This window comes from Gorilla gorilla, chromosome 22, assembly GCF_029281585.2.
Source record: "Gorilla gorilla gorilla isolate KB3781 chromosome 22, NHGRI_mGorGor1-v2.1_pri, whole genome shotgun sequence".
Classification (NCBI taxonomy): Eukaryota; Metazoa; Chordata; class Mammalia; order Primates; family Hominidae; genus Gorilla; species Gorilla gorilla.
Genome location: NC_073246.2, coordinates 49,389,671 through 49,414,086, shown reverse-complemented (window position 1 = coordinate 49,414,086; position 24,416 = coordinate 49,389,671).

Genomic DNA, 24,416 nt, shown 5'->3' with positions numbered 1-24,416 from the left:
TATCTGCACCGTCATCCGAATGAACATATAAATATCTACACAGCCATCTGTATTAAGATGGATATATCTACACAGCTATCTGTATAAACATGGAAATTTCTACACCGCTATCTGTATAAACATGGAAATATCTACACCGCTATCTGTAAAAACATGGAAATATCAGCACCGCTATCTGTATGAACATGGAAATATCAGCCCCTCTATCTGTATGAACATGGAAGTATCTACACCGCTATCTCTATGAACATGGAAGTATCTACACCGCTATCTGTTTGAACATGGAAATATCTAAACCGCTATCTGCATGAAAATGGAAATATATACACAGCTATCTGCATATACATGGAAATATCTACACAGCTATCTCTTTACAAATGGAAATAACTACACCGCTATCTGTATGAACATGGAAATATCTTCACCGCCATCTGTATGAACATGGATATATCTACACAGCCATCTGGATGAACATGGAAATATCTACACCGCTGTCTGTATGAACATGGAAATATCTACACCGCTATCTGTGTAAGCATGCATACATCTTCACCGCTATCTGTATAAACATGGAAATATCTACACTGCTATCTGTATGAACATGGAAATATCTACACCACTATCTGTTTGAACATGGAAATATCTACACCGCTATCTGCATGAAAATGGAAATATCTACACAATGATCTGCATATACATGGAAATATCTACAAAGCTATCTCTTTACACATGGAAATAACTACAGCGCTATCTCTATAAACATGGAAATAGCTACACTGCCATCTGTATGAACATGGAAATACCTGCACTGCCATCTGTATGAACATATAAATATCTACACCGCCATCTATATTAAAATGGAGATATCTACACCACTATCTGTATAAACTTGGAAATATCTACACCGCTATCTGTATAAACATGGAAATATCTACACCGCAATCTGTATAAACATGGAAATATCTACACCGCTACCAGTATAAACATGGAAATATCAGCACCGCTATCTGTATGAACATGGAAATATCTACAGCGCTATCTCTATGAACATGGAAATTTCTACACCGCTATCTGTATGAACATGGAAATAGCTACACCGCTATCTGTATGAACATGGAAATATCTACACCACTATCTGTATGAACATGGAAATATCTACACAGCTATCTGTATGAACATGGATATATCTACACTGCCATCTGGATGAACACGGAAGTAACTACACTGCTATCTGTAAGAACATGGAAATATCTACACCGCAATCTGTGTAAATATGCATACATCTTCACCGCTATCTGTATAAACATGGAAATATCTACACCGCTATCTGTATGAACATGGAAATATCTACACCGCTATCTGTTTGAACATGGAAATATCTACAGCGCTATCTGCAAGAAAATGGAAATATCTACACAGCTGTCTGCATATACATGGAAATATCTACACAGCTATCTCTTTACACATGGAAATAACTACACCGCTCTCTCTATGAACATGGAAATATCTACACCGCCATCTGTATGAACATGGAAATTTCTGCACCATCATCTGTATGAACTTATAAATATCTCCACCGCCATCTGTATTAAGATGGAGATATCTACCCCGCTATCTGTATAAACATGGAAATATCTACACCTCTATCTGTATAAACATGGAAATATCTACACCGCTATCTGTATAAACATGGAAATATCTACAACGCTACCTGATTAAACATGGAAATATTAGCACCGATATCTGTATGAACATGGAAATATCTACACCGCTATCTGTATGAACATGGAAATATCTACACTGCTATCTGTATGAACATGGAAATATCTAAACCGCTATCTGTATGAACATGGAAATATCTACACCGCTATCTGTATGAACATGGATATATCTACACAGCCCTCTGGATGATCATGGAAATATCCACACCTCTATCTGTGTAAACATGCATACATCTTCACCGCTATCTGTATAAACATGGAAATATCTACACCGCTATCTGTATGAACATGGAAATATCTACACCGCTATCTGTTTGAAGATGGAAATATATACACAGCTATCTGCATGAAAATGGAAATATCTACACAGCTATCTGCATACACAAGGAAATATCTACACAGCTATCTCTTTACACATGGAAATAACTACACCGCTATCTGTATGAACATGGAAATATCTACACCGCCATCTGTATGAACATGGAAATATCTGCACCGCCATCTGTATGAACATATAAATATCTACACCGCCATCTGTATTAAGATGGAGATATCTACATCGCTATGTGTATAAACATGGACATATCTACACCGCTATGTGTATAAACATGTAAATATCTACACCGCCATCTGTATAAACATGGAAATATCTACACCGCTATCTGTATAAACATGGAAATATCTACACCGCTGCCTGTATAAACATGGAAATATCAGCACCGCTATCTGTATGAACATGGAAATATCTACACCGCTATCTGTATGAACATGGAAATATCTACACCGGTATCTGTATGAACATGGAAATAGCTACACCGTTATCTGTATGAACATGGGAATATCTACACCGCTATCTGTATGAACATGGAAATATCTACACCGCTATCTGTATGAACATGGATATATCTACACAGCCATCTGGATGAACATGGAAATATCTACACCGCTATCCCTGTAAACATGCATACATCTTCACCGCTATCTGTATAAACATGGAAATATCTACACCGCTATCTGTATGCACATGGAAATATCTACACCACTATCTGCATGAAATTGGAAATATCTACACTGCTATCTGCATATACATTTAAATATCTACACAGCTATCTCTTTACACATGGAAATAACTACACCGCTATCTGTATGAACATGGAAATACCTACACCGCCATCTGTATGAACATGGAAATATCTGCACCGCCATCTGTATGAACATATAAATATCTACACCACCATCTGTATTAAGATGGAGATAACTACTCTGCTATCTGTATAAACATGGAAATATCTACACCACCATCTGTATGAACATATAAATATCTACACCATCATCTGTATTAAGAAGGAAATATCTAAACCGCTATGTGTATAAACATGGAAATATCTACACCGCTGCCTGTATAAACATGGAAATATCAGCACCGCCATCTGTAGGAACATTGAAATATCTACACCGCTATCTGTATGAACATGGAAAAATCTACACCACTATCTGTATGAACATGGAAATATCTACACCGATATCTGTATGAACATGGAAATATCTACACAGCCATCTGTATGAACATGGAAATATCTGCACCGCCATCTGTATGAACTGATAAATATCTACACCGCCATCTGTATTAAGATGGAGATATCTACACCGCTATGTGAATAAACATGGAAATATCTACACCGCTATCGGTATAAACATGGAAATATCTACAGCGCTATCTGTATAAACATGGAAATATCTACACCGCTACCTGTATAAACATGGAAATAACAGCACTGCTATCTGTATGAACATGTAAATATCTACACCGCTATCTGTATGAACATGGAAATATCTACACCGCTATCTGTATGAACATGGAAATATCTACAAAGCTATCTGAATGAACATGGAAATATCTACACCGCTATCTATCTGTTTGAACATGGAAATATCTACACCGCTATCTGTATGAACATGGAAATATCTACACCGCCATCTGTATGAACATGGAAATATCTGCACCGCCATCTGTATGAACATATAAATAACTACACCGCCATCTGTATTAAGATGGAGATATCTACACCGCTATCTGTATAAACATGGAAATATCTACACCTCTATCTCTATAAACATGGAAACATCTACACCGCTATCTGTATAAACATGGAAATATCTACACCGCTACCTGTACAAACATGGAAATAGCACCGCTATCTGTATGAACATGGAAATATCTACACCGCTATCTCTATGAACATGGAAATATCTACACCGATATCTGTGTAAACATGAATACATATTCACCGCTATCTGTATAAACATGGAAATATCTACACTGCTATCTGTATGAACATGGAAATATCTACACCGCTATCTGTTTGAACATGTAAATATCTACACCGCTATGTACATGAAAATGGAAATATCTACAAAGCTATCTGCATATACATGGAAATATCTACACAGCTATCTCTTTACACATGGAAATAACTAAACCGCTATATCTATAAACAGGGAAATAACTACACCGCTATATCTATAAACATGGAAATATCTACACCGACTTCTGTATGTACACGGAAATATCTGCACCGACATCTGTATGAACATATAAATATCTACACCGCCATCTGTATTAAGAAGGAAATATCTAAACCGCTATCTATATAAAGATGGAAATATCTACACCGCTGCCTGTATAAACATGGAAATATCAGCACCGCTATCTGTATGAACATGGAAATAGCTAAAACGCTATCTGTATGAACATGGAAAAAGCTACACCGCTATCTGTGTAAACATGCATACATCCTCACCGCTATGTGTATAAAGATGGAAATATCTACACTGCTATCTGTATGAACATGGAAATATCTACACCACTATCTGCATGAAATTGGAAATATCTACACTGTTATCTGCATATACATTTAAATATCTACACAGCTATCCCTTTACACATGGAAATAACTACACCGCTATCAGTATGAACATGGAAATACCTACACCGCCATCTGTATGAACATGGAAATATTTGCACTGACATCTGTATGAACATATAAATATCTACACCGCCATCTGTATTAAGATGGAGATATGTACACTGCTATCTGTATAAACATGGAAATATCTACACCGCCATCTGTATGAACATATAAATATCTACACCACCATCTGTATGAAGAAGGAAATATCTAAACCGCTATCTGTATAAACATGGAAATATCTACACCGCTGCCTGTATAAACATGGAAATATCAGCACCGCTATCTGTATGAACATGGAAATATCTACACCGCTATCTGTATGAACATGGAAATAGCTACATCGCTATCTGTATGAACACGGATATATCTACACAGCCATCTGGATGAACATGGAAATATCTACACCGCTATCTGTGTAAACACGCATACATCTTCACCGCTATCTGTATAAACATGGAAATATCTACACCGCTATCTGTATGAACATGGAAATATCTACACTGCTATCTGTATGAACATGGAAATATCTACACCGCTATCTGTTTGAACATGGAAATATCTACACCGCTATCTGTATGAACATGGAAATATCTACACCGCTATCTGTTTGAACATGGAAATATCTACACCGCTATCAGCGTGAAAATGGAAATATCTGCACTGCTATCTGCATATACATGGAAATATCTACACAGCTATCTCTTTACACATGGAAATAACTACACCGCTATCTGTATGAACATGGAAATATCTACACAGCCCTCTGGATGAACATGGAAATATCCACAACGCTATCTGTGTAAACATGCGTACATCTTCACCGCTATCTGTATAAACATGGAAATATCTACAAAGCTATCTGTATGAACATGGAAATATCTACACCGCTATCTCTTTGAAGATGGAAATATATACACCGCTATCTGCATGAAAATGGAAATATCTACACAGCTATCTGCATACACTTGGAAATATCTTCACAGCTATCTCTTTACACATGGAAATAACTACACCGCTATCTGTATGAACATGGAAATATCTACACAGCCATCTGTATGAACATGGAAATATCTGCACCGCCATCTGTATGAACTGATAAATATCTACACCGCCATCTGTATTAAGATGGAGATATCTACACCGCTATGTGAATAAACATGGAAATATCTACACCGCTATCTGTATAAACATGGAAATATCTACACCGCTATCTGTATAAACATGGAAATATCTACACCGCTACCTGTATAAACATGGAAATAACAGCACCGCTATCTGTATGAACATGGAAATATCTACTCCGCTATCTGTATGAACATGGAAATATCTACACCGCTATCTGTATGAACATGGAAATATCTACAAAGCTATCTGAATGAACATGGAAATATCTACACCGCTATCTGTTTGAACATGGAAATATCTACACCGCTATCTGTATGAACATGGAAATATCTACACCGCCATCTGTATGAACATGGAAATATCTGCACCGCCATCTCTATGAACATATAAATATCTACACCGCCATCTGTATTAAGATGGAGATATCTACACCGCTATCTGTATAAACATGGAAATATCTACACCTCTATCTGTATAAACATGGAAACATCTACACCGCTATCTGTATAAACATGGAAATATCTATACAGCTACCTGTACAAACATGGAAATAGCACCGCTATCTGTATGAACATGGAAATATCTACAACGCTATCTGTATGAACATGGAAATATCTACACCGCTATCTGTTTGAACATGGAAATATCTACACCGCTATCTGCGTGAAAATGAAAATATCTACACTGCTATCTGCATATACATGGAAATATCTACACAGCTATCTCTTTACACATGGAAATAACTACACCGCTCTCTGTATGAACATGGAAATATCTACACCGCCATCTGTATGAACATGGAAATATCTGCACCGCCATCTGCATGAACATATAAATATCTACGCCGCCATCTGTATTAAGATGGAGATATCTACATCGCTATGTGTATAAACATGGACATATCTACACCGCTATGTGTATAAACATGGAAATATCTACACCGCCATCTGTATAGACATGGAAATATCTACACCGCTATCTGTATAAACATGGAAAGATCTACACCGCTGCCTGTATAAACATGGAAATATCAGCACCGCTATCTGTATGAACATGGAAATATCTACACCGCTATCTGTATGAACATGGAAATATCTACACAGGTATCTGTATGAACATGGAAATAGCTATACCGTTATCTGTATGAACATGGGAATATCTACACCGCTATCTGTATGAACATGGAAATATCTACACCGCTATCTCTATGAACATGGATATATCTACACAGCCATCTGGATGAACATGGAAATATCTACACCGCTATCTCTGTAAACATGCATACATCTTCACCGCTATCTGTATAAACATGGAAATATCTACACCGCTATCTGTATGCACATGGAAATATCTACACCACTATCTGCATGAAATTGGAAATATCTACACTGCTATCTGCATATACATTTAAATATCTACACAGCTATCTCTTTACACATGGAAATAACTACACCGCTATCTGTATGAACATGGAAATACCTACACCGCCATCTGTATGAACATGGAAATATCTGCACCGCCATCTGTATGAACATATAAATATCTACACCACCATCTGTATTAAGATGGAGATAACTACTCTGCTATCTGTATAAACATGGAAATATCTACACCACCATCTGTATGAACATATAAATATCTACACCATCATCTGTATTAAGAAGGAAATATCTAAACCGCTATGTGTATAAACATGGAAATATCTACACCGCTGCCTGTATAAACATGGAAATATCAGCACCGCCATCTGTAGGAACATTGAAATATCTACACCGCTATCTGTATGAACATGGAAATATCTACACCACTATCTGTATGAACATGGAAATATCTACACCGATATCTGTATGAACATGGAAATATCTACACAGCCATCTGTATGAACATGGAAATATCTGCACCACCATCTGTATGTACTGATAAATATCTACACCGCCATCTGTATTAAGATGGAGATATCAACACCGCTATGTGAATAAACATGGAAATATCTACACCGCTATCGGTATAAACATGGAAATATCTACACCGCAATCTGTATAAACATGGAAATATCTACACCGCTACCTGTATAAACATGGAAATAACAGCACTGCTATCTGTATGAACATGTAAATATCTACACCGCTATCTGTATGAACATGGAAATATCTACACCGCTATCTGTATGAACATGGAAATATCTACAAAGCTATCTGAATGAACATGGAAATATCTACACCGCTATCTATCTGTTTGAACATGGAAATATCTACACCGCTATCTGTATGAACATGGAAATATCTACACCGCCATCTGTATGAACATGGAAATATCTGCACCGCCATCTGTATGAACATATAAATAACTACACCGCCATCTGTATTAAGATGGAGATATCTACACCGCTATCTGTATAAACATGGAAATATCTACACCTCTATCTCTATAAACATGGAAACATCTACACCGCTATCTGTATAAACATGGAAATATCTACACCGCTACCTGTACAAACATGGAAATAGCACCGCTATCTGTATGAACATGGAAATATCTACACCGCTATCTCTATGAACATGGAAATATCTACACCGATATCTGTGTAAACATGAATACATATTCACCGCTATCTGTATAAACATGGAAATATCTACACTGCTATCTGTATGAACATGGAAATATCTACACCGCTATCTGTTTGAACATGTAAATATCTACACCGCTATGTACATGAAAATGGAAATATCTACAAAGCTATCTGCATATACATGGAAATATCTACACAGCTATCTCTTTACACATGGAAATAACTACACCGCTATATCTATAAACATGGAAATAACTACACCGCTATATCTATAAACATGGAAATATCTACACCGACTTCTGTATGTACACGAAAATATCTGCACCGACATCTGTATGAACATATAAATATCTACACCGCCATCTGTATTAAGAAGGAAATATCTAAACCGCTATCTATATAAAGATGGAAATATCTACACCGCTGCCTGTATAAACATGGAAATATCAGCACCGCTATCTGTATGAACATGGAAATAGCTAAAACGCTATCTGTATGAACATGGAAAAAGCTACACCGCTATCTGTGTAAACATGCATACATCCTCACCGCTATGTGTATAAAGATGGAAATATCTACACTGCTATCTGTATGAACATGGAAATATCTACACCACTATCTGCATGAAATTGGAAATATCTACACTGTTATCTGCATATACATTTAAATATCTACACAGCTATCCCTTTACACATGGAAATAACTACACCGCTATCAGTATGAACATGGAAATACCTACACCACCATCTGTATGAACATGGAAATATTTGCACTGACATCTGTATGAACATATAAATATCTACACCGCCATCTGTATTAAGATGGAGATATGTACACTGCTATCTGTATAAACATGGAAATATCTACACCGCCATCTGTATGAACATATAAATATCTACACCACCATCTGTATTAAGAAGGAAATATCTAAACCGCTATCTGTATAAACATGGAAATATCTACACCGCTGCCTGTATAAACATGGAAATATCAGCACCGCTATCTGTATGAACATGGAAATATCTACACCGCTATCTGTATGAACATGGAAATAGCTACACCGCTATCTGTATGAACACGGATATATCTACACAGCCATCTGGATGAACATGGAAATATCTACACCGCTATCTGTGTAAACACGCATACATCTTCACCGCTATCTGTATAAACATGGAAATATCTACACCGCTATCTGTATTAACATGGAAATATCTACACTGCTATCTGTATGAACATGGAAATATCTACACCGCTATCTGTTTGAACATGGAAATATCTACACCGCTATCTGTATGAACATGGAAATATCTACACCGCTATCTGTTTGAACATGGAAATATCTACACCGCTATCAGCGTGAAAATGGAAATATCTGCACTGCTATCTGCATATACATGGAAATATCTACACAGCTATCTCTTTACACATGGAAATAACTACACCGCTATCTGTATGAACATGGAAATATCTACACAGCCCTCTGGATGAACATGGAAATATCCACACCGCTATCTGTGTAAACATGCGTACATCTTCACCGCTATCTGTATAAACATGGAAATATCTACAAAGCTATCTGTATGAACATGGAAATATCTACACCGCTATCTCTTTAAAGATGGAAATATATACACCGCTATCTGCATGAAAATGGAAATATCTACACAGCTATCTGCATACACTTGGAAATATCTTCACAGCTATCTCTTTACACATGGAAATAACTACACCGCTATCTGTATGAACATGGAAATATCTACACAGCCATCTGTATGAACATGGAAATATCTGCACCGCCATCTGTATGAACTGATAAATATCTACACCGCCATCTGTATTAAGATGGAGATATCTACACCGCTATGTGAATAAACATGGAAATATCTACACCGCTATCTGTATAAACATGGAAATATCTACACCGCTATCTGTATAAACATGGAAATATCTACACCGCTACCTGTATAAACATGGAAATAACAGCACCGCTATCTGTATGAACATGGAAATATCTACACCGCTATCTGTATGAACATGGAAATATCTACACCGCTATCTGTATAAACATGGAAATATCTACAAAGCTATCTGAATGAACATGGAAATATCTACACCGCTATCTGTTTGAACATGGAAATATCTACACCGCTATCTGTATGAACATGGAAATATCTACACCGCCATCTGTATGAACATGGAAATATCTGCACCACCATCTCTATGAACATATAAATATCTACACCGCCATCTGTATTAAGATGGAGATATCTACACCGCTATCTGTATAAACATGGAAATATCTACACCTCTATCTGTATAAACATGGAAACATCTACACCGCTATCTGTATAAACATGGAAATATCTATACCGCTACCTGTACAAACATGGAAATAGCACCGCTATCTGTATGAACATGGAAATATCTACAACGCTATCTGTATGAACATGGAAATATCTACACCGCTATCTGTTTGAACATGGAAATATCTACACCGCTATCTGCGTGAAAATGAAAATATCTACACTGCTATCTGCATATACATGGAAATATCTACACAGCTATCTGTGTAAACATGCATACATCTTCACCGCTATCTGAATAAACATGGAAATATCTACATCGCTATCTGTATGAACATGGAAATATCTACACCGCTATCTGTTTGAACATGGAAATATCTACACCGCTATCTGCATGAAAATGGAAATATCTACACAGCTATCTGCATATACATGGAAATATCTACAAAGCTATCTCTTTACACATGGAAATAACTACACCTCTATCTCTATAAACATGGAAATACCTATACCGCCATCTCTATGAACATGGAAATATCTGCACCGCCATCTGTATTAACATACAAATATCTTCCCCGCCATCTGTATTAAGATGGAGATATCTACACGGCTATCTGTATAAACTTGGAAATATCTACACCGCTATCTGTATAAACATGGAAATATCTACACCGCTATCTGTATAAACATCGAAATATCTACACCGCTACCTGTATAAACATGGAAATATCTACACCGCTATCTGTATGAATATGGAAATATCTACACAGCCATCTGGATGAACATGGAAATATCTACACCGCTATCTGTATGAACATGGAAATAGCTACACATCTATCTGTATGAACATGGAAATAACTACACCGCTATCTGTATGAACATGGAAAGATCTACACCGCTATCTGTTTAAACATGGAAATATCTACACCGCTACCTGTATAAACATGGAAATATCAGCACCGTTATCTGTATGAACATGGAAATATCTACACAGCCATCTGGATGAAAATGGAAATAGTTACACCGCTATCTGTATGAACATGGAAATAGCTACACCACTATCTGTATGAACATGGAAATATCTACACCGCTATCTGTATGAACATGGAAATATCTACACCGCTATCTGTATGAACATGGAAATATCTTCACCGCCATCTGTATGAACATGAATATATCTACACAGCCATATGGATGAACATGGAAATATCTACACCGCTCTATGTATGAACATGGAATTAGCTACACCGCTATCTGTATGAACATGGAAATATCTACACCGCTATCTGTATGAACATGGAAATATCTATACCGCTATCTGTATGAACATGGAAATATCTTCACCGCCATCTGTATGAACATGGATATATCTACACAGCCATCTGGATGAACATGGAAATATCTGCACAGCCATCTGCATGAACATGTAAATATCTACACCGCCATCTGTATTAAGATGGAGATATCTACACCGCTATCTGTATAAACATGGAACTATCTACACCTCTATCTGTATAAACATGGAAACATCTACACCGCTATCTGTATAAACATGGAAATATCTACACCGCTATCTGTATAAGCATGGAAATATCTACACGGCTACCTGTATAAATATGGAAATATCAGCACCGCTATCTGTATGAACATATAAATATCTACACTGCCATCTGTATTAAGATGGAGATATCTACACCGCTATCTGTATAAACTTGGAAATATCTACACCGCTATCGGTATAAACATGGAAATATCTACACCGCTATCCGTATAAACATGGAAATATCAGCACCGCTATCTGTATGAACATGGAAATATCTACACAGCCATCTGGACAAACATGGAAATACCTACAACGCTATCTGTATGAACATGGAAATAGCTACACCGCTATCTGTATGAACATGGAAATACCTACACCACTATCTGTATGAACATGTAAATATCTACACCGCTATCTGTATGAACATGGAAATATCTTCACCGCCATCTGTATGAACATGGATATATCTACACAGCCATCTGGATGAACATGGAAATATCTACACCGCTATCTGTATGAACATGGAAATAGCAACTCCACTATCTTTATGAACATGGAAATATCTACACCGCTATCAGTATGAACATGGAAATATCTACACCACTATCTGTATGAACATGGATATATCTAAACAGCCATCTGGATGAACATGGAAATATCTACAGCGCTATCTGTATGAACATGGAAATATCTACACCGCTATCTGTGTAAACATGCATACATCTTCACCGCTATCTGAATAAACATGGAAATATCTACATCGCTATCTGTATGAACATGGAAATATCTACACCGCTATCTGTTTGAACATGGAAATATCAACACCGCTATCTGCAGGAAAATGGAAATATCTACACAGCTATCTGCATATACATGGAAATATCTACAAAGATATCTCTTTACACATGGAAATAACTACACCTCTATCTCTATAAACATGGAAATATCTATATCGCCATCTGTATGAACATGGAAATATCTGCACCGCCATCTGTATTAGCATACAAATATCTACACCACCATCTGTATTAAATGGAGATATCTACACGGCTATCTGTATAAACATGGAAATATCTAAACCGCTACCTGTATAAACATGGAAATATCAGCACCGCTATCTGTATGAACATAGAAATATCTACACCGCCATCTGAATGAACATGGAAATATCTGCAGCGCCATCTGCATGAACATATAAATATATAAACCGCCATCTGTATTAAGAAGGAGATATCTACACCGCTATCTGAATAAACATGGAAATATCTACACCGCTATCTCAATGAACATGGAAATATCTACACCGCTATCTGTATAAACATGGAAATATGTACACCGCTACCTGTATAAACTTGGAAGTATCAGCACCGCTATCGGTATGAACATGGCAATATCTACATGGCTATCTGTATGAACATGGAATTATCTACACTGCTATCTGCATGAAAATGTAAATATCTACACAGCTATCTGCATATACATGGAAATATCTACAGCTATCTCCTTACACATGGAAACAACTACAACGCTATCTCTATAAACATGGAAATATCTACACCGCCATCTGTATGAACATGGAAATATCTTCACCGCCATCTGTATGAACATGGATATATCTACACAGCCATCTGGATGAACATGGAAATATCTACACGGCTACCTGTATGAACATGGAAATATCTACACTGCTATCTGTATGAACATGGAAATATCTACACCGCTATCTGTATGAACATGGAAGTATCTACACCGCTATCTGTATGAACATGGAAATATCTTCACCGCCATCTGTATGAACATGGATATATCCACACACCCATCTGGATGAACATGGAAATATCTACACCGCTATCTGTATGAACATGGAAATATCTACAGCGCTATCTGTGTAAACATGCGTACATCTTCACTGCTATCTGTATGAACATGGAAATATCTACACAGCTATCTGTGTAAACATGCATACATCTTCACCGCTATCTGAATAAACATGGAAATATCTACATCGCTATCTGTATGAACATGGAAATATCTACACCGCTATCTGTTTGAACATGGAAATATCTACACCGCTATCTGCATGAAAATGGAAATATCTACACAGCTATCTGCATATACATGGAAATATCTACAAAGCTATCTCTTTACACATGGAAATAACTACACCTCTATCTCTATAAACATGGAAATACCTATACCGCCATCTCTATGAACATGGAAATATCTGCACCGCCATCTGTATTAACATACAAATATCTACACCGCCATCTGTATTAAGATGGAGATATCTACACGGCTATCTGTATAAACTTGGAAATATCTACACCGCTATCTGTATAAACATGGAAATATCTGCACCGCTATCTGTATAAACATGGAAATATCTACACCGCTACCTGTATAAACATTGAAATATCTACACCGCTATCTGTATGAATATGGAAATATCTACACAGCCATCTGGATGAACATGGAAATATCTACACCGCTATCTGTATGAACATGGAAATAGCTACACCTCTCTCTGTATGAACATGGAAATAACTACACCGCTATCTGTATGAACATGGAAAGATCTACACCGCTATCTGTTTAAACATGGAAATATCTACACCGCTACCTGTATAAACATGGAAATATCAGCACCGTTATCTGTATGAACATGGAAATATCTACACAGCCATCTGGATGAAAATGGAAATAGTTACACCGCTATCTGTATGAACATGGAAATAGCTACACCGCTATCTGTATGAACATGGAAATATCTACACCGCTATCTGTATGAACATGGAAATATCTACACCGCTATCTGTATGAACATGGAAATATCTTCACCGCCATCTGTATGAACATGAATATATATACACAGCCATATGGATGAACATGGAAATATCTACACCGCTCTATGTATGAACATGGAATTAGCTACACCGCTATCTGTATGAACATGGAAATATCTACACCGCTATCTGTATGAACATGGAAATATCTATACCGCTATCTGTATGAACATGGAAATATCTTCACCGCCATCTGTATGAACATGGATATATCTACACAGCCATCTGGATGAACATGGAAATATCTACACCGCTATCTGTATGAACATGGAAATATCTACACCACAATCTGTGTAAACATGCATACATCTTCACCGCTATCTGTATAAACATGGAAATATCTGCACCGCTATCTGTATGACCATGGAAATATCTACTCCGCTATCTGCATGAAAATGGAAATATCTACACAGCTATCTGCATATACATGGAAATATCTACAAAGCTATTTCTTTACACATGGAAATAACTACACCGCTATCTTTATTAACATGGAAATATCTACACAGCCGTCTGTATGAACATGGAAATATCTGCACCGCCATCTGTATGAACATATAAATATCTACACCGCCATCTGTATTAAGATGGAGATATCTACACCGCTATCTGTATAAACATGGAAATATCTACACCGCTAACTGAATAAACATGGAAATATCTACACCGCTATCTGTATAAACATGGAAATATCTACACCGCTACCTGTATAAACATGGAAATATCAGCACCGCTATCTGTATGAACATGGAAATATCTACACCGATATCTGTATGAACATGGAAATATCTACACCGATATCTGTATGAACATGGAAATATCTTCACCGCCATCTGTATGAACATAGATATATCTACACAGCCATCTGGATGAACATGGAAATATCAGCAACGCTGTCTGTATGGACATGGAAATATCTACAACACTATCTGTTTGAACATGGAAATATCTTCACCGCTATCTGCATGAAAATGGATATATCTACACATCTATCTGCATATACATGGAAATATCTAAAAAGCTATCTCTTTACACATGGAAATACCTACACCTCTATCTCTATAAACATGGAAATAACTATACCGCCATCTGTATGAACATGGAAATATCTGCACCGCCATCTGTATTAGCATACAAATATCTACACCGCCATTTGCATTAAGATGGAGATATCTACACGGCTATCTGTATAAACTTGGAAAAATCTACACCGCTATCTGTATAAACATGGAAATATCTACACCGCTATCTGTATATACATGGAAATATCTACACCGATACCTGTATAAACATGGAAATATCAGCATCGCTATCTGTATGAACATGGAAATATCTACACAGCCATCTGGATGAACATGGAAATATCTACACCGCTATCTGTATGAACATGGAAATAGCTACACCACTATCTGTATGAACATGGAAATAACTACACCGCTATCTGTATGAACAGGGAAAGATCTACACCGCTATCTGTATGAACATGGAAATATCTACGCCACTATCTGTATGAACATGGAAATAACTACACCGCTATCTGTATGAACATGGAAATATCTACACCGCTATCTGCATGAACATGGAAATATCTACACCGCTATCTGTATGAACATGGAAATATCTACACCGCTATCTGTATGAATATGGAAATATCTACACAGCCATCTGGATGAACATGGAAATATCTACACCGCTATCTGTATGAACATGGAAATAGCTACACCTCTATCTGTATGAACATGGAAATAACTACACCGCTATCTGTATGAACATGGAAAGATCTACACCGCTATCTGTTTAAACATGGAAATATCTACACCGCTACCTGTATAAACATGGAAATATCAGCACCGTTATCTGTATGAACATGGAAATATCTACACAGCCATCTGGATGAAAATGGAAATAGTTACACCGCTATCTGTATGAACATGGAAATAGCTACACCGCTATCTGTATGAACATGGAAATATCTACACCGCTATCTGTATGAACATGGAAATATCTACACCGCTATCTGTATGAACATGGAAATATCTTCACCGCCATCTGTATGAACATGAATATATATACACAGCCATATGGATGAACATGGAAATATCTACACCGCTCTATGTATGAACATGGAATTAGCTACACCGCTATCTGTATGAACATGGAAATATCTACACCGCTATCTGTATGAACATGGAAATATCTATACCGCTATCTGTATGAACATGGAAATATCTTCACCGCCATCTGTATGAACATGGATATATCTACACAGCCATCTGGATGAACATGGAAATATCTACACCGCTATCTGTATGAACATGGAAATATCTACACCACAATCTGTGTAAACATGCATACATCTTCACCGCTATCTGTATAAACATGGAAATATCTGCACCGCTATCTGTATGACCATGGAAATATCTACTCCGCTATCTGCATGAAAATGGAAATATCTACACAGCTATCTGCATATACATGGAAATATCTACAAAGCTATTTCTTTACACATGGAAATAACTACACCGCTATCTCTATTAACATGGAAATATCTACACAGCCGTCTGTATGAACATGGAAATATCTGCACCGCCATCTGTATGAACATATAAATATCTACACCGCCATCTGTATTAAGATGGAGATATCTACACCGCTATCTGTATAAACATGGAAATATCTACACCGCTAACTGTATAAACATGGAAATATCTACACCGCTATCTGTATAAACATGGAAATATCTACACCGCTACCTGTATAAACATGGAAATATCAGCACCGCTATCTGTATGAACATGGAAATATCTACACCGATATCTGTATGAACATGGAAATATCTACACCGATATCTGTATGAACATGGAAATATCTTCACCGCCATCTGTATGAACATAGATATATCTACACAGCCATCTGGATGAACATGGAAATATCAGCAACGCTGTCTGTATGGACATGGAAATATCTACACCGCTATCTGTTTGAACATGGAAATATCTACACCGCTATCTGCATGAAAATGGAAATATCTACACATCTATCTGCATATACATGGAAATATCTAAAAAGCTATCTCTTTACACATGGAAATATCTACACCTCTATCTCTATAAACATGGAAATAACTATACCGCCATCTGTATGAACATGGAAATATCTGCACCGCCATCTGTATTAGCATACAAATATCTACACCGCCATCTGCATTAAGATGGAGATATCTACACGGCTATCTGTATAAACTTGGAAAAATCTACACCGCTATCTGTATAAACATGGAAATATCTACACCGCTATCTGTATATACATGGAAATATCTACACCGATACCTGTATAAACATGGAAATATCAGCATCGCTATCTGTATGAACATGGAAATATCTACACAGCCATCTGGATGAACATGGAAATATCTACACCGCTATCTGTATGAACATGGAAATAGCTACACCTCTATCTGTATGAACATGGAAATAACTACACCGCTATCTGTATGAACAGGGAAAGATCTACACCGCTATCTGTATGAACATGGAAATATCTACGCCACTATCTGTATGAACATGGAAATAACTACACCGCTATCTGTATGAACATGGAAATATCTACACCGCTATCTGCATGAACATGGAAATATCTACACCGCTATCTGTATGAACATGGAAATATCTACACCGCTATCTGTATGAACATGGAAATATCTTCACCGCCATCTGTATGAACATGGATGTATCTTCACAGCCATCTGGATGAACATGGAAATAGCTACACCGCTATCTGTATGAACATGGAAATATCTACACCGCTATCTGTATGAACATGGAAATATCTACACCGCTATCTGTATGAACATGGAAATATCTTCACCGCCATCTGTATGAACATGGATATATCTACACAGCCATCTGGATGGACATGGAAATATCAACACCGCTATCTGTATGAACATGGAAATATCTACACCGCTATCTGTGTAAACATGCATACATCTTCACCGCTATCTGTATAAACATGGAAATATCTACACCGCTATCTGTATGAACATGGAAATATCTACACAGCTATCTGTTTGAAGATGGAAATATCTAAACTGCTATCTGCATGAAAATGGAAATATCTACACAGCTATCTGCATATACATGGAAATATCTACAAAGCTATTTCTCTACACAAGGAAATATCTACACCGCAATCTCTATAAACATGGAAATATCTACATCGCCATCTGTATGAACATGGAAATATCTGCACCGCCATCTGTATGAACATATAAATATCTACACAGCCATCTGTATTAAGATGGAGATATGTACACTGCTATCTGTATAAACATGGAAATATCTACACCGCCATCTGTATGAACATATAAATATCTACACCACCATCTGTATTAAGAAGGAAATATCTAAACCGCTATCTGTATAAACATGGAAATATCTACACCGCTGCCTGTATAAACATGGAAATATCAGCACCGCTATCTGTATGAACATGGAAATATCTACACCGCTATCTGTATGAACATGGAAATAGCTACACCGCTATCTGTATGAACACGGATATATCTACACAGCCATCTCGATGAACATGGAAATATCTACACCGCTATCTGTGTAAACACGCATACATCTTCACCGCTATCTGTATAAACATGGAAATATCTACACCGCTATCTGTATGAACATGGAAATATCTACACTGCTATCTGTATGAACATGGAAATATCTACACCGCTATCTGTTTGAACATGGAAATATCTACACCGCTATCTGTATGAACATGGAAATATCTACACCGCTATCTGTTTGAACATGGAAATATCTACACCGCTATCAGCGTGAAAATGGAAATATCTGCACTGCTATCTGCATATACATGGAAATATCTACACAGCTATCTCTTTACACATGGAAATAACTACACCACTATCTGTATGAACATGGAAATATCTACACAGCCCTCTGGATGAACATGGAAATATCCACACCGCTATCTGTGTAAACATGCGTACATCTTCACCGCTATCTGTATAAACATGGAAATATCTACAAAGCTATCTGCATGAAAATGGAAATATCTACACAGCTATCTGCATACACTTGGAAATATCTTCACAGCTATCTCTTTACACATGGAAATAACTACACCGCTATCTGTATGAACATGGAAATATCTACACAGCCATCTGTATGAACATGGAAATATCTGCACCGCCATCTGTATGAACTGATAAATATCTACACCGCCATCTGTATTAAGAGGGAGATATCTACACCGCTATGTGAATAAACATGGAAATATCTACACCGCTATCTGTATAAACATGGAAATATCTACACCGCTATCTGTATAAACATGGAAATATCTACACCGCTACCTGTATAAACATGGAAATAACAGCACCGCTATCTGTATGAACATGGAAATATCTACACCGCTATCTGTATGAACATGGAAATATCTACACCGCTATCTGTATGAACATGGAAATATCTACAAAGCTATCTGAATGAACATGGAAATATCTACACCGCTATCTGTTTGAACATGGAAATATCTACACCGCTATCTGTATGAACATGGAAATATCTACACCGCCATCTGTATGAACATGGAAATATCTGCACCGCCATCTCTATGAACATATAAATATCTACACCGCCATCTGTATTAAGATGGAGATATCTACACCGCTATCTGTATAAACATGGAAATATCTACACCTCTATCTGTATAAACATGGAAACATCTACACCGCTATCTGTATAAACATGGAAATATCTATACCGCTACCTGTACAAACATGGAAATAGCACCGCTATCTGTATGAACATGGAAATATCTACAACGCTATCTGTATGAACATGGAAATATCTACACCGCTATCTGTTTGAACATGGAAATATCTACACCGCTATCTGCGTGAAAATGAAAATATCTACACTGCTATCTGCATATACATGGAAATATCTACACAGCTATCTCTTTACACATGGAAATAACTACACTGCTCTCTGTATGAACATGGAAATATCTACACCGCCATCTGTATGAACATGGAAATATCTGCACCGCCATCTGCATGAACATATAAATATCTACACCGCCATCTGTATTAAGATGGAGATATCTACACCGCTATCTGTATAAACATGGAACTATCTACACCTCTATCTGTATAAACATGGAAACATCTACACCGCTATCTGTATAAACATGGAAATATCTACACCGCTATCTGTATAAGCATGGAAATATCTACACGGCTACCTGTATAAATATGGAAATATCAGCACCGCTATCTGTATGAACATATAAATATCTAAACTGCCATCTGTATTAAGATGGAGATATCTACACCGCTATCTGTATAAACTTGGAAATATCTACACCGCTATCGGTATAAACATGGAAATATCTACACCGCTATCCGTATAAACATGGAAATATCAGCACCGCTATCTGTATGAACATGGAAATATCTACACAGCCATCTGGACGAACATGGAAATACCTACAACGCTATCTGTATGAACATGGAAATAGCTACACCGCTATCTGTATGAACATGGAAATACCTACACCACTATCTGTATGAACATGTAAATATCTACACCGCTATCTGTATGAACATGGAAATATCTTCACCGCCATCTGTATGAACATGGATATATCTACACAGCCATCTGGATGAACATGGAAATATCTACACCGCTATCTGTATGAACATGGAAGTAGCAACTCCGCTATCTGTATGAACATGGAAATATCTACACCGCTATCAGCATGAACATGGAAATATCTACACCGCTATCTGTATGAATATGGATATATCTAAACAGCCATCTGGATGAACATGGAAATATCTACAGCGCTATCTGTATGAACATGGAAATATCTACACCGCTATCTGTGTAAACATGCATACATCTTCACCGCTATCTGAATAAACATGGAAATATCTACATCGCTATCTGTATGAACATGGAAATATCTACACCGCTATCTGTTTGAACATGGAAATATCAACACCGCTATCTGCAGGAAAATGGAAATATCTACACAGCTATCTGCATATACATGGAAATATCTACAAAGATATCTCTTTACACATGGAAATAACTACACCTCTATCTCTATAAACATGGAAATATCTATATCGCCATCTGTATGAACATGGAAATATCTGCACCGCCATCTGTATTAGCATACAAATATCTACACCACCATCTGTATTAAATGGAGATATCTACACGGCTATCTGTATAAACATGGAAATATCTAAACCGCTACCTGTATAAACATGGAAATATCAGCACCGCTATCTGTATGAACATAGAAATATCTACACCGCCATATGAATGAACATGGAAATATCTGCAGCGCCATCTGCATGAACATATAAATATCTAAACCGCCATCTGTATTAAGAAGGAGATATCCACACCGCTATCTGTATAAACATGGAAATATCTACACCGCTATCTCAATGAACATGGAAATATCTACACCGCTATCTGTATAAACATGGAAATATGTACACCGCTACCTGTATAAACATGGAAGTATCAGCACCGCTATCGGTATGAACATGGCAATATCTACACGGCTATCTGTATGAACATGGAAATATCTACACTGCTATCTGCATGAAAATGTAAATATCTACACAGCTATCTGCATATACATGGAAATATCTACAGCTATCTCCTTACACATGGAAACAACTACAACGCTATCTCTATAAACATGGAAATATCTACACCGCCATCTGTATGAACATGGAAATATCTTCACCGCCATCTGTATGAACATCGATATATCTACACAGCCATCTGGATGAACATGGAAATATCTACACGGCTACCTGTATGATCATGGAAATATCTACACGGCTATCTGTATGAACATGGAAATATCTACACCGCTATCTGTTTGAACATGGAAGTATCTACACCGCTATCTGTATGAACATGGAAATATCTTCACCGCCATCTGTATGAACATGGATATATCCACACACCCATCTGGATGAACATGGAAATATCTACACCGCTATCTGTATGAACATGGAAATATCTACAGCGCTATCTGTGTAAACATGCGTACATCTTCACTGGTATCTGTATGAACATGGAAATATCTACACAGCTATCTGTGTAAACATGCATACATCTTCACCGCTATCTGAATAAACATGGAAATATCTACATCGCTATCTGTATGAACATGGAAATATCTACACCGCTATCTGTTTGAACATGGAAATATCTACACCGCTATCTGCATGAAAATGGAAATATCTACACAGCTATCTGCATATACATGGAAATATCTACAAAGCTATCTCTTTACACATGGAAATAACTACACCTCTATCTCTATAAACATGGAAATACCTATACCGCCATCTCTATGAACATGGAAATATCTGCACCGCCATCTGTATTAACATACAAATATCTACACCGCCATCTGTATTAAGATGGAGATATCTACACGGCTATCTGTATAAACTTGGAAATATCTACACCGCTATCTGTATAAACATGGAAATATCTACACCGCTATCTGTATAAACATGGAAATATCTACACCGCTACCTGTATAAACATGGAAATATCTACACCGCTATCTGTATGAATATGGAAATATCTACACAGCCATCTGGATGAACATGGAAATATCTACACCGCTATCTGTATGAACATGGAAATAGCTACACCTCTATCTGTATGAACATGGAAATAACTACACCGCTATCTGTATGAACATGGAAAGATCTACACCGCTATCTGTTTAAACATGGAAATATCTACACCGCTACCTGTATAAACATGGAAATATCAGCACCGTTATCTGTATGAACATGGAAATATCTACACAGCCATCTGGATGAAAATGGAAATAGTTACACCGCTATCTGTATGAACATGGAAATAGCTACACCGCTATCTGTATGAACATGGAAATATCTACACCGCTATCTGTATGAACATGGAAATATCTACACCGCTATCTGTATGAACATGGAAATATCTTCACCGCCATCTGTATGAACATGAATATATCTACACAGCCATCTGGATGAACATGGAAATATCTACACAGCTCTATGTATGAACATGGAATTAGCTACACCGCTATCTGTATGAACATGGAAATATCTACACCGCTATCTGTATGAACATGGAAATATCTATACCGCTATCTGTATGAACATGGAAATATCTTCACCGCCATCTGTATGAACATGGATATATCTACAAAGCCATCTGGATGAACATGGAAATATCTACACCGCTATCTGTATGAACATGGAAATATCTACACCACA